Source organism: Crotalus tigris, unplaced genomic scaffold (assembly GCF_016545835.1).
Source record: "Crotalus tigris isolate CLP2741 ecotype Arizona unplaced genomic scaffold, ASM1654583v1 scf7180000017633.3093840, whole genome shotgun sequence".
NCBI lineage: Eukaryota > Metazoa > Chordata > Lepidosauria > Squamata > Viperidae > Crotalus > Crotalus tigris.
Window position 1 is genome coordinate 3,038,814 of NW_024096527.1, and position 11,529 is coordinate 3,050,342.

Here is an 11,529-nt window from a genome sequence, read left to right on the forward strand (position 1 = left end):
CTTTCATTTGAATCTATTGTTTATGGATCATGAACTAATAGAAGAGGAAACTCAAAGAAATGAAAGCACTATTAATATCCTCCCAACAGTTCAAACTTCTGTACTTCCATTTGCCAGGGCTCTCTCAGGGCAAGACTCTACGAAAAGTCCCTGCTTGCAGCAAAAAGTAAATAATAAGTTATTTTCCAAGTAATGGAAGACAGTCGACTTCTTTCATGGAATTAGAATGGTGCTTGTCTGCAATGTAAGGGGGTTGGACTAGAAGACCCCCAAGGTCCCTTCCAATCCTGTTAATATTCTTTAATTTGCCTGTGATGGTGAAAGTGAGATGTTCTAGACCAGGGGTAGGCAATCTTGGCTCTTTTATGACTCGTGGACTTCAACTCCCAGAATTCCTGAGCCAGCATGGCTCAGCTTGAAAACCTCTCCCTTTCCCTTCAGCATGGCTGACTCAGGAATTCTGGGAGCTGAAGTCCACAAGTCATAAAACAGCCAAGATTGCCTATCCTTGTTCTAGAAGAAGAGAAGGAAGTAATCTGATCCATGAAGTGTTGGGGTTGCTTCCTAAGGGTTACAGCCCTTAGATAAGATGCAGCATTTGACATGGCTGTTTCTACATTCCCACTGATTTTCAGACCTTTCTTCGTTGTCAGAGAAAAGGCTACGCTATTGCCTCTTTTTAAGTTCTCCATTTTTTTCCCATTGACTTCGGAAATGCTCTAAGCCTTGTGATCCTGTTAATATCCTTCATTTCCAGATGTAGTAATCTTTAACAGAAAAATTCTCCCAAGTCTCCTTTGCGACTTTTCTCTTTCAGTTTGGATTTTTTATTTTTATTTTTTGTCTTGTCAGGCTGGGAATCTTCCCTAGATTTGTAGGTTTGGGTTGTTTTTTTTAAAATCTAAATATATACCAAGCATTGAACTTGAATGGCTTACCGTGACTGTTAGACAATGTATATAGGACCATGGTGGCGAACCTATGGCACGCGTGCCACAGGTGGCACGCAGAGCCCTCTCTGTGGGCACGTGTGGCGGTGTCCCAGTCCTAAGCCTTCAGCTGGGTTTTATAAAACCTTTTCACTTTAGGCCTCCATTGCCATGTCCAAAAAAAAAAAAAAAAAGGTTCAATCAATCAATTTCAACTTCTCCGTGAGGAAAAATAAGATCTCGCAAAGTTGGAATTGATCGATTGAACTTTTTAGTCCCACCCAGTGTGCCGTTACCACCGCAGCCAAACCCACCCAACGGGCCACACCCATCCAATGGGCCACACCCACCCAGCACCTAAGGATACATAAGTGGGTTTGGGGTTGCAGTTTGGGCACTCGGTCTCTAAAAGGTTTGCCATCACTGTTCTTAGGAAGTTGCTTTTCATAAAATGTGACCCCTGATCCATCTAACTCAAGTTCATTTACGCTAATTGGCCACAACTCTCCACAGTTTGGGACAGGCCCTTTCGCAGACCTGTCTGCAGCCATCAGCAGCTGAACTGGGTGATCTGCTTCTGAGCTAGAATCATTTTAATAAATCCTCTTCTGCATTATTATGAGGCCTCCCAGAGACACACAAATAGCAATGCACAATTGCACAATAATGGCATCAAGGCTCAGTACCCTAAGACAGATGTACACTGCATGGACTAACTAGTATAAATGTACAGCTATTTGCAAAACAGATTTCTGTCTAGTGTGTTCCTTTCAGATTCAGGGGAAACATTGATGGGAGAAATGAGATGGTTGGACTTACTTTTCCAAATGATGGCCTTTTTTCTCTCCTTTAATTGCAAACTCCTTTCTCCTGAATGCGCAGTAAAGGTTTTGCAGAGGCTGTTTCTCCTTTGCAGTCTTTGAAGGGATCATGGGACTGCATAAAACTGCTGCAGAGTATCTCCGCAACTTCTCCACAAGGGGCTGATTGTAGCAGGGTTGAGATCCTGATATAAATTTAAATTGGTAACAGAACACAAGGAGCAGTGGGCAAGTGAAGTACAAGCTCTCTCAAGTTGCACCAGCTTTAAAATTATGATCAGGCACGTCCTTAATGTCTTTCTGGAGAGAGAGAGCATGCAGCTGCTTTTCTTGAGGGTTTGTTGATTAATTCATTCCTAAAACGTGCAAATTCACCATCTTTGTTGTTTGGAAGGGTATCTTAGGCAACTAAAGGAGTTAAAGATAATGCAGGTGGGCACGTGTTTGCGGTCTGCCAGATTATAGATTGGGAAACATAAAAGTCATCCCAGTTTTCCTGCCCTATTTTGATTCCACAGGTGTAAGGAATCCGTAGCCTAGGGGTTAATTTAATGCAGCTTTTGGGCTAATTTTGAAAGTTCCTTGGCATCAGTTCAGAACTTGGCTGAGATATTCTGTCCTATTCTTGAAGATATTATGAAGGCAAAGAAAAGAAAAGGAAAGAAAGAAAAATAAAGAAAGAAAGAGAGAGAGAGAGAGAAATTTTCATGAATTAGGTTTAGGCTGGCCTTGTCCAGAAATGCAGAAATGGTCTTTTTCGTGTTTTCATTTCTGTCCCATTTCTTGTCTTGCTGTCAACTGCCATCGTAATGCACTACAGAGATCCCAGAGGATGAAAAAAAAAAATCTGACACTTTTAATTATTAGTATTGTTGTTATTATTGCTTTTTGAAAGGCCTTATGTTATAAATAGGAAAAAAATAGTATATATAATATATTTACTTATGCGGTGCTATTGGGGGATTTTTAAAACTTGGGCTACTCGATTATTCCAATCTGGTATTATTCCAATCTGGTATTCTCTACCCCTACCCCACCCCACTCTGTCTCCCTCCCTCTGGAAAACAAAATACAATTTCTGAAAAATGAGGGCTCTTGTTAACATGATTAAAAGGGAAAAGTTTGGAAGGGCCAGTGGGGATGTGGGGGAGCATAGGATCTAACAAGACAATCCTTCCTTATAAACCAGGATAACTTTGCAAGGTGGGTTGGGAGGGAGAGAAGTGATATATATTTTTTAAAAAATACTTTTGCAATATAATTTTATTACATTGCTGCTTTTTTCTGGAAAGGAAGTTTCTTTTAACTTGCACATAGTTGGTCTTTGGTTTTAGATTTGGTGGGTGGGTGGCACACAGTGAAATGTTATTATCTAAAGAAGTGTTTCTCAATCTTGGCAATTTTAAGATAGGTGGACTTCAACTCCCAGAATTCCACAGTCAGCCCTACTGGCTGGAAAATTCTGGGAGTTGAAGTCCACACGTCCTAAAGTTACACTTTGGGGAACAGTGAAAGAGGGCATTGGTGTGGAAAATCTGGTTTCCATTATACAGGGGAGGAAGATGCCACAGGTGGCACTAATATCTGCAGGTGTGCCATAGCAAGGGTGCCAAGGGATGTGGCCTTTTGCCTGTTGAAGGTGAGATTCCAAGAATGCTGAATGAGAAGAAATTGGGGTCAAGGAACAACCTGGAGTTTCTGTCCTGTAAATTTGTTCTTTTGGAAAAAGCCTTGGGAATTAAATTCCCCAATGAACATGGACAGCGACTTTTGTTTAAATGAAAGCTGGTTGCAGTTGACTCTGTGTAAACCGTTTGCTCCTACCTACAAAAGTAGCAAATATGTTTGACTCTGGATTAAAACTTGTGGTTTTCCTGAACTGGTTCTAAAAAGAGCAATTTTGCAAAAGTACCAACAGTCTGAGAACTGGTGTGCGTGTGCTTGTGTGTTTCTGAAACAAGAGAGCTAACAAATTAAACTGGATTTAAACCCATGTACTGTAGGCTTGCCCTGCTGATAGAGAATTCCTTTTATTGACCTTCTTTCGTGTTATGTGTAGATTTCAAGTGGCTGTTTAGGGTTGTTCAGATCCCTCCGCAACAGGATAGGCAGTGGGACTTCTGGAAGTGCGTTTGTGTGCCCGCAGGTCATATTCTATTTGAAAAAAAGACTTTCTGGTGGTCAAAACTCTCATTAATTTTCTAGCATCGCTACCCCAAACATTTTAAATTTGGGATGTTTTCAGGTTACAGACCATAACATAAAGTGAGTAGTAGCCGAACACACACATACACACACACACACACACACACACACACAAGCACAAAGGAGAAAAGCCAGCAGGAGTATGAAATACCAAAAATATAACTTAAGCTGTGCCTGTACTGCTGGTTTGCATTTCCTTGGCTGCTTCATTTTTGCTCATGTAATTCTCCTCTCCAGGTTATTTATCTGTAGTCTATTTGAAGCTTTGAATTTATTTTTTGGGGGGTGTGGGTGAAATTGGGTGTCCAAGAAACTCCATTCCTTCAAGATTGGCTGTGGGGAGGGGGTTGAAAAGATGGAGTTTGATTGCAATCCGAAACTGGTTGATGCATTCTGTGCTCAGCTCACTTTGGTGTTTTTTTCTTATGCTACTATTGTTCATTTAACAAAAATTTGTAATGCAATCCCATGTACAGTGAAGAGAGGACTGAATCTCCTTATATCCATATGTATAGAAATAAGTTGCATTGGGACACAGTTGAAAGTTGCAGTCTTGTGTGTTCAGAGATAAACATATTGTGCACTACTTAATCCCTGGAGTGTGCATACAAAAAGCAGGTATATTCTCAGAAGTGGGAGTGGCCAACCGTTCCAGGAAAACACCTCAAGATGTTTTCTTCCCTTTTTTTTTTTTTCCAATCACCAAACGTCTCCTAGGTAATTATAACCTCCACTTTGGGTGGGAAAGTCAAGTCTCCAGCTCAATGGTCTCTCTTCAAATTTGGAATCTGAAATTGATGAAGAGCTAGAACAATGTTTCTCAACTGACAACTTTAAGATGTGTGGACTTCAACTCCCAGAATTCCCCAGCCAGTCATGCTGGCTGGGGAATTCTGGGAGTTGAAGTCCTCACAACTTAAAAGTGGTTGAGGTTGAGAAACACTGCACTAGATTGTCAGGTAAATGTCTGGTCACATGACTAGAATAAGTGGGGCTTTTTCATTTTTCTCACCAAGCAGATTGGATTAGTCTGAGAAGTAAAGCTTGGCTGGGCCCTGGGGTTAATAACTTAGTTTGAAATCCTACTTACCCAGATTGGTAACTACAGGAGGCCTTAGACTGTCCTGCCCAACTGAGACCACACATCCTGTCCAATCTCCCCTTCACATCACCCTTAGCAGCCACCGTTCAACTTAAGACATTCATCTTTTATCCTTTGGATTGGTTTTCTGTTGTTACTACATAGTCTTGAGGAGCACAACATCCGGAAGGGAGGAATCAGCAGAAATGGCTTCCTAAGAATTCAATGCCAGATTGGAATGGCTATTTTCTAATGTTATTTTTTTTTTCTTCCCCTGCCCTGCCATCTCTCTCTTTCGGCGTTTTTTGTTGAAGAACATTTCTTCCCTGACTTTCTCGGACCCATGCACATACTTTTTGTCCATTTATATTTTACAGTGGTTAACAATAATATTTTATTCTCTGTCTCGCTTCTTGCTTGCTACATTACATTAACACACACCGACACAAACAGAAACACCGCAGCACCAGGGAAAATGAGCGAGTCCCGTCCTTGGGTGAAGAAGCTCACGGGTGGTTGAAGAAAATGAATCGGCCTTGGGGGGCACTTTACACTACAGCCTTAAATTACTTTAATTCTTATCTCTCAGTTCTGTAAAGAGGGAATTTTAAACAGGAAGTTCCCCATATCCTCAATTCAGGAGTTTTCTGAGGAGGGGAATCCATGACCGATTTTAGACAAAGGCAAAATGCAATTCATTTTCCCAAAGGGGTTTTCAGTTGGAGCTCTCCAAAAAATATGGAGCCATGTCTTTCACACTCTTCACCTCCCTCCTCGCTCACTTCCCTGGTGTTCTCATGATATTTGATTCTAGCATTTATACGCATACTATTAGCCAATGCGCCTACTTTTATGTACCATTACCTGAAAGCCAAGTTTGGTTTTCTTTTCTTTTTAATTTTTTTCCCCTATGCAAAAGGAAAAAAAAAATTCTAAAGGACAATTTAAAACTTAAAAAAAAAGAGAAAAACCAAAAAAGAGAAAAAAAAGGAAAAATGTATAAAAAATTAAATAAGCTATGCTTTCAACAGTTGTTCTGCGTCCTGTGTCTCATTTGAAAGCCGAGAAATTGGAAAATTGCTGCAGTATTGTTTAACTCATCTCAAAACACAGCAAGAATTCCTAGGAAAGAGGTAGGAAAAATCAGCGTAAGGGCCTGAGAGCTGGGACAGCTGCCATGCTGTGGCCTTTTTAGGACTGAAAGCAAAAAGAGAATGGAGTGATGCTGGATATAATTAATGTTGTGCCAAAACCTGCCTAGTGATTTCTCAACATTTTTCTACTCCTGGAATAGCCTTCAGTGTGTGAACCTATTCTCAAGTATTTCTTTTGACCAAGTCCTTTCCAGTTTCGCAGAAGTGTTTTTCAGCTTACAGATAATCCTTGATTTATGACAACAATAGGGACTGGGATTTCCATTGCTAAGCGAGGTAGTCATAAAGCACTACTACATCACTTAGGGACAGTGACTCCTGCAGTCACGGTTGCCATCAGTGACTTGAGTCCCATGGTCATTAGGCAAGGCAACTTCCTGCCGACTTTGCACAACCAAAGTCAGTGGGGAAGCCAGCAGGAAGTTGCAAGTCCCAGGCCAGCAAGCAGGTAAGTGGCTGCTGCCAAGTGTGGGGAGGGAGCAAGGTGGGCGACGGTGTGGGGAAGGGGTGGGGCAGCTGCTCCTGAAATGCTGTGCAGGTTGGGGAGGGGGTGCGGGGGTGCATGAGTGGCCAGCACAGTGTGAATGCAGAGGAACTGGGGGAGTGTGCCCTGGCAGAAGAAGCTCATCCAGTGACTTGCAGCTTTCCCTGCTGGCTTCCCCATTGATTTTCTGGAAAAGAAGGCAGGGAAATTTGCAAAGGTGATCGTGTGATTATGGAATGCTTGGCAACCTGTTATAAGTGCAACCCGATCACTATCACACAAGAGTAGGGGTGATGGAACTCCAAAGGCTGGTGGTAACCATCGTTCCCTCGGTGCCCTCACACTTTGAAGGATCGCTGAGTGAACGGTCATAAGTCAAGGACTACCTGTACTTTGTTCTTGGTAGTGGCAGAGGACAATATGGCAAGCTGAGTTTTCTCTGGCGCTTCTTTTCAACATGGTGAAGCCTGGCTCCCTGGTCAGAATAAACGCTGCAGCTGGCATTTCCTCCTGAGGCAGATCAGACCTGTTCATAAGTAGCCAGGATCGCTGGAGATGGCCGAAGAGATGATTGGGTGGCGAAAGACAAGATTCACTCACATGCCTGGCTGCTTCATGAGGAGGAGACTGTGCTGCTCCATCCCTGAGAGCTTCTTTTCTTTTCTTTTAAACATTGAAAGCAAGTTATTTTGAGATCTATTGAAGGATAGCAGCAGGAAAAACATATGTAAAAAGAGCAAGAGAGAATATTTTGCAGCTGTAGAAGACTGTACTGGTAGTTCTTGACTTAACGACCGCAACTGAGCCCAGAATTTATATTGATAAGTGAGAAATTTGTTAAGTGAGTCTTGTCCCATTTTATAGACTTTTCTCGCCACATTTGTTAAGTAAATCGCTGCAGTTGTTAAATTAGTAACACGGTTGTTAAGTGAATACGGCTTCCCCTTAACTTGACCATCATAAACATGAACCGTCATAAACATGAACCACTTGTTAAGTATCCAAATGTAAATCACGTGACCATGGGGATGCTGGAATGGTCATAAGTGTAAAAAATGGTCACTTTTTTCAGTGCTGTTGTAACTTTGAACAGTCACTAAACAAACTTGTAAATTGAGGCCTACCTGTATTCCCTTGCCGGATCTTCTATTGTCCTGGAAAATCTCTCTCTCTCTCTCTCTCTCTCTCTCTCTCTCTCTCTCTCTCTCTCTCTCTCTCTCTCACACACACACACACACACATACACACACACATCATCATCATCATCATCATCCATGCATTTCTTCCATCTTGGTACATTTGAGTTTATACAGACTGGTCCTTCTTTGCTTCACAACCTGGCATCACAGGAACAAGAGACCTGCTGAGGTAATTAGTTTTCTTGCTCTTTTACCTATTTCTCTGCTTACTAGAATGAAAGGCATAAAGTGAAAAGGAAGAGCCTGTGGTGTCCAGAAATCTTACTAGGAGTTCTAAAGGAAACGTCTACAGGTAGTCTCGACTTAATCACCACCACTGAATTTCCCTTGCTAAGCGAGACAGCTGTTAAGTGAATCTTGCCCCACTTTACCACCCTTCTTGCCTCAGCTGTTAAGTGAATCACTCTAGTTCAGGGGTAGGCAACCTTGGCTCTTTTATGACTCGTGGACTTCAACTCCCAGAATTCCTGAGCCAGCCATGCTGAGGGGAAAGGGAGAGTTTCCAAGCTGAGCCATGCTGGCTCAGGAATTCTGGGAGTTGAAGTCCACGAGTCATAAAAGCCAAGGTTGCCTACTCCTATTCTAGTTGTTCAATTAGCAACATGGTTGTAAAGTGAACCTGGTTTCCATGTTGATTTTCCTTGTCGGAAGGTCACAAAAGGTGATCACATGACGCTGGGACCATGCAACCGTCATGAATATGAACCAGTTGCCATCATCCGAATTTTGATCACGTGACCATGGGGATGCTGCAATGGTAAGTATGAAAAACATAAATCCCTTTTTTCAGTGTCACAGTAACTTTGAATGGTCACTAAACTAAAGGTTGTACGTCAAGGACTACCTGTACAGTTCTTGATACAAGACTTTTTCTTGATGAGGGAGAAATAATTGCTTTATTTGGATTCAGTTTTTTTCAGAGTAGATTTCTTTGGTCTCCTGCAGGTGGGCATTACCGGTCTCATATTGAGAAGGTATCAAGAAAACAAACAGAATCCACCTGCTGCTTTCTCTGTGGAGATTCTCAATCATCCAGGTCACAGTTGTCCCAAAGGTGCTTTTTCCAAAAGACAATTGAACTTTCTTGGGGTTTTTTTTCCCTTTGAAAACATTTCACTTCTCATCCAGGAAGCTTCTTCAGTTGCTCCTTTGTTCAGTTCTGTTTACAGCAGAGCACAACTGTTTGCAAGAGAACCAAACCCATTAAGAATATGTGGAGAGAGAGAAATTTAAAATAAAGTTAATTAGGGATGGTCCGCACTCTGACACGAAGACTGCATTTCACTGGGATCTGCAGACTATAGTAAGGAAATATCAAGTTGGCCATCACAGTGGGTGTGATAAAGCATCACCCATTTTTTATGCGTGTTGAACATGCAACACACATTAAACCAAACACAGGCATGCAGCTTTTATAAGTTGTAATCAGAGTATTTCTATGACAAATATTCAGTGTGCAAAATACAGGTAGTCCTCGACTTAACAATCATTCATTTAGCAAGGGTCCAAAATTACAATGGAACTCGCACAACTGTTGCAGCATCCCCAGGGTCACGTGATCAAAATTTGAGCATTTGGCAATCGGCATGTATGTATTTCCCAGAGTCACGTGATCCCCTTTTTCCACCTTCTGACATAAAATCAATGGGGAAGCCAGATTCATTTAACACAGAGGTCTTCAAACTTGGCCCTTTTGTGGATTGTGGACTTCAATTCCCAGAATTTCTCAGCCAGCCATACATTGCCCCCAACAATCTGGATCCTCATTTTACCTACCTCGGAAGGATGGAAGGCTGAGTCAACCTTGAGCCGGTGAGATTTGAACCGCTGACCTGCTGAACACAGTCAGCTAAAGTGGCCTGCAGTACTGCACTCTAACTGCTGCGCCACCTCGGCTCTTAGTTCAGTGATTCACTTAACAACTGTGGCAAAAAAGGTCATAAAATGGGGCAAAACTCACTTAACAGCTCTCTTGCTTAGATATAGACACATTGTGGGCTCAACTGTAGTAGTAAGTTGAAGACTACCTGTATTGTACTTATTTTTAAGATTGTTTTTTAGATTTTTGTTTTTATACTTTATAGCTTTTTATGTAATTTTATCTTTGTGTTGTTGTTGTTTTTAAATGTACCCCACCCTCCATACACTAGTCTTTGACCATAATAAAGGTTGATTATTAATTGGCTATACTGGGAAGCAAAAATTCTAAATTATAGACATCGTTAGCTTGATGGTTCAAGTTTATTAGGAGAAGGAGAACCCAAGGCACTCCCTTCCTTACCTTTTCTGTCAATTGCCCTGTCCTGTTCATAAAAATTCAAACCGGTTCCATGTTGTCTTCCAAATACTGTTTATCCTTCTACTTGGATGTGATCTTTTCTATGGAAATGGAACCCCTGACTTCAACAGGCCACCCAGTAGATTGAATCTTGAGCACACAGACAGTCCTCAGCTTACCACTATTAACTTTAGCAACCGTTCAAAGTTACAACAGCATGGAAAAATGACTTACAACTGGCTCTTGCACGTAGGACCATAACAGCATCCCCACAGGTTACATGATCAAAGTTTGGACACTTGGCAATTGGCGTGGATGTGTGACAGTTGCAGCATCCCGGGGGGTCGTTTGACCTTCGACCTGCAAAGTCAATGGGGGAAAGCCGGACTTGCTTACCGACTCTGCGATTCACTTTAACAACAGCAGTGATCCACTGAACAAAAGTGGCGAAAAAGGTCATCAAACTAAGCAGAAGGTACTTAACAACCGCCTCTGTTAACCAAGGGAAATTCTGACCCCCGTTTTGGTCTTCAGCAAGCGGGGAAACGGTGTGCCTTGACCTCTAGATCCAGACCTCTGATTTTTCCCAAGGTTACCTAGGAAAATAAACAGCCCTTCCATCCATCAATTTCTAAGTCCCTGTGTGCTTCTGATACAAGGTAGACTTCAAAATGCTGACATTGCCCTTCCCTGAAAGCAATTTGGGTCCCTAGCTTGATGCAGTTCCTCCCCCTCCCCCCCCCCCCCCGCAGTTCCTTCCTGTCAAATCAAGGCCTGAGGCTGAACCCCCAAAAGCTTTCCTTTTCTCTCCTCTCTGAGAAATCTTAAGTTTTACAAATGCGCAATTGATGCAGATCTCCCTGGAATCGCTTATGCAGAGTGCATGTGATTCTTTTGTTGGCAGCGTCTAACTTGCGAGGCCCTTGGTGGCTTCACCCTCGTTAAGTAACAGAATGTAATTACAGGGAGGTTATTTGGATGAGCCATTCATGGTTTCCAGCTGCATGGCTGCTTGCCCCCCCCCCTCCCACACCGCCCTCCCACAAGGCAGCTGATTTTGGTGGCCTGTGTTGAAAGGCAGTATTTCATCCTCAGCCCCTCTCGCTTTCCTTCATAGAGAGCCAGCACCCCTGTGCCCACTAAGCAAGACTACCACCCTCAGACATGGTGAAGGACCTTGTCTTCTGCTTAGTAAGTCTCTGATAGAAAAGCCCCGTGTATCCTGATGAGCACAAAAGAACATGGAATTGGGGCCCTGCAAAGGCCTTGCGGTTATTCTTCCTGCAGGTAGAGGTGTCTGCTTGTCTTTCCTTTTGTAAATAGGTTTTCTGCCCAGGGTGACCTCAATTCTATCTAATTCTCGCCAGGATATGTATCT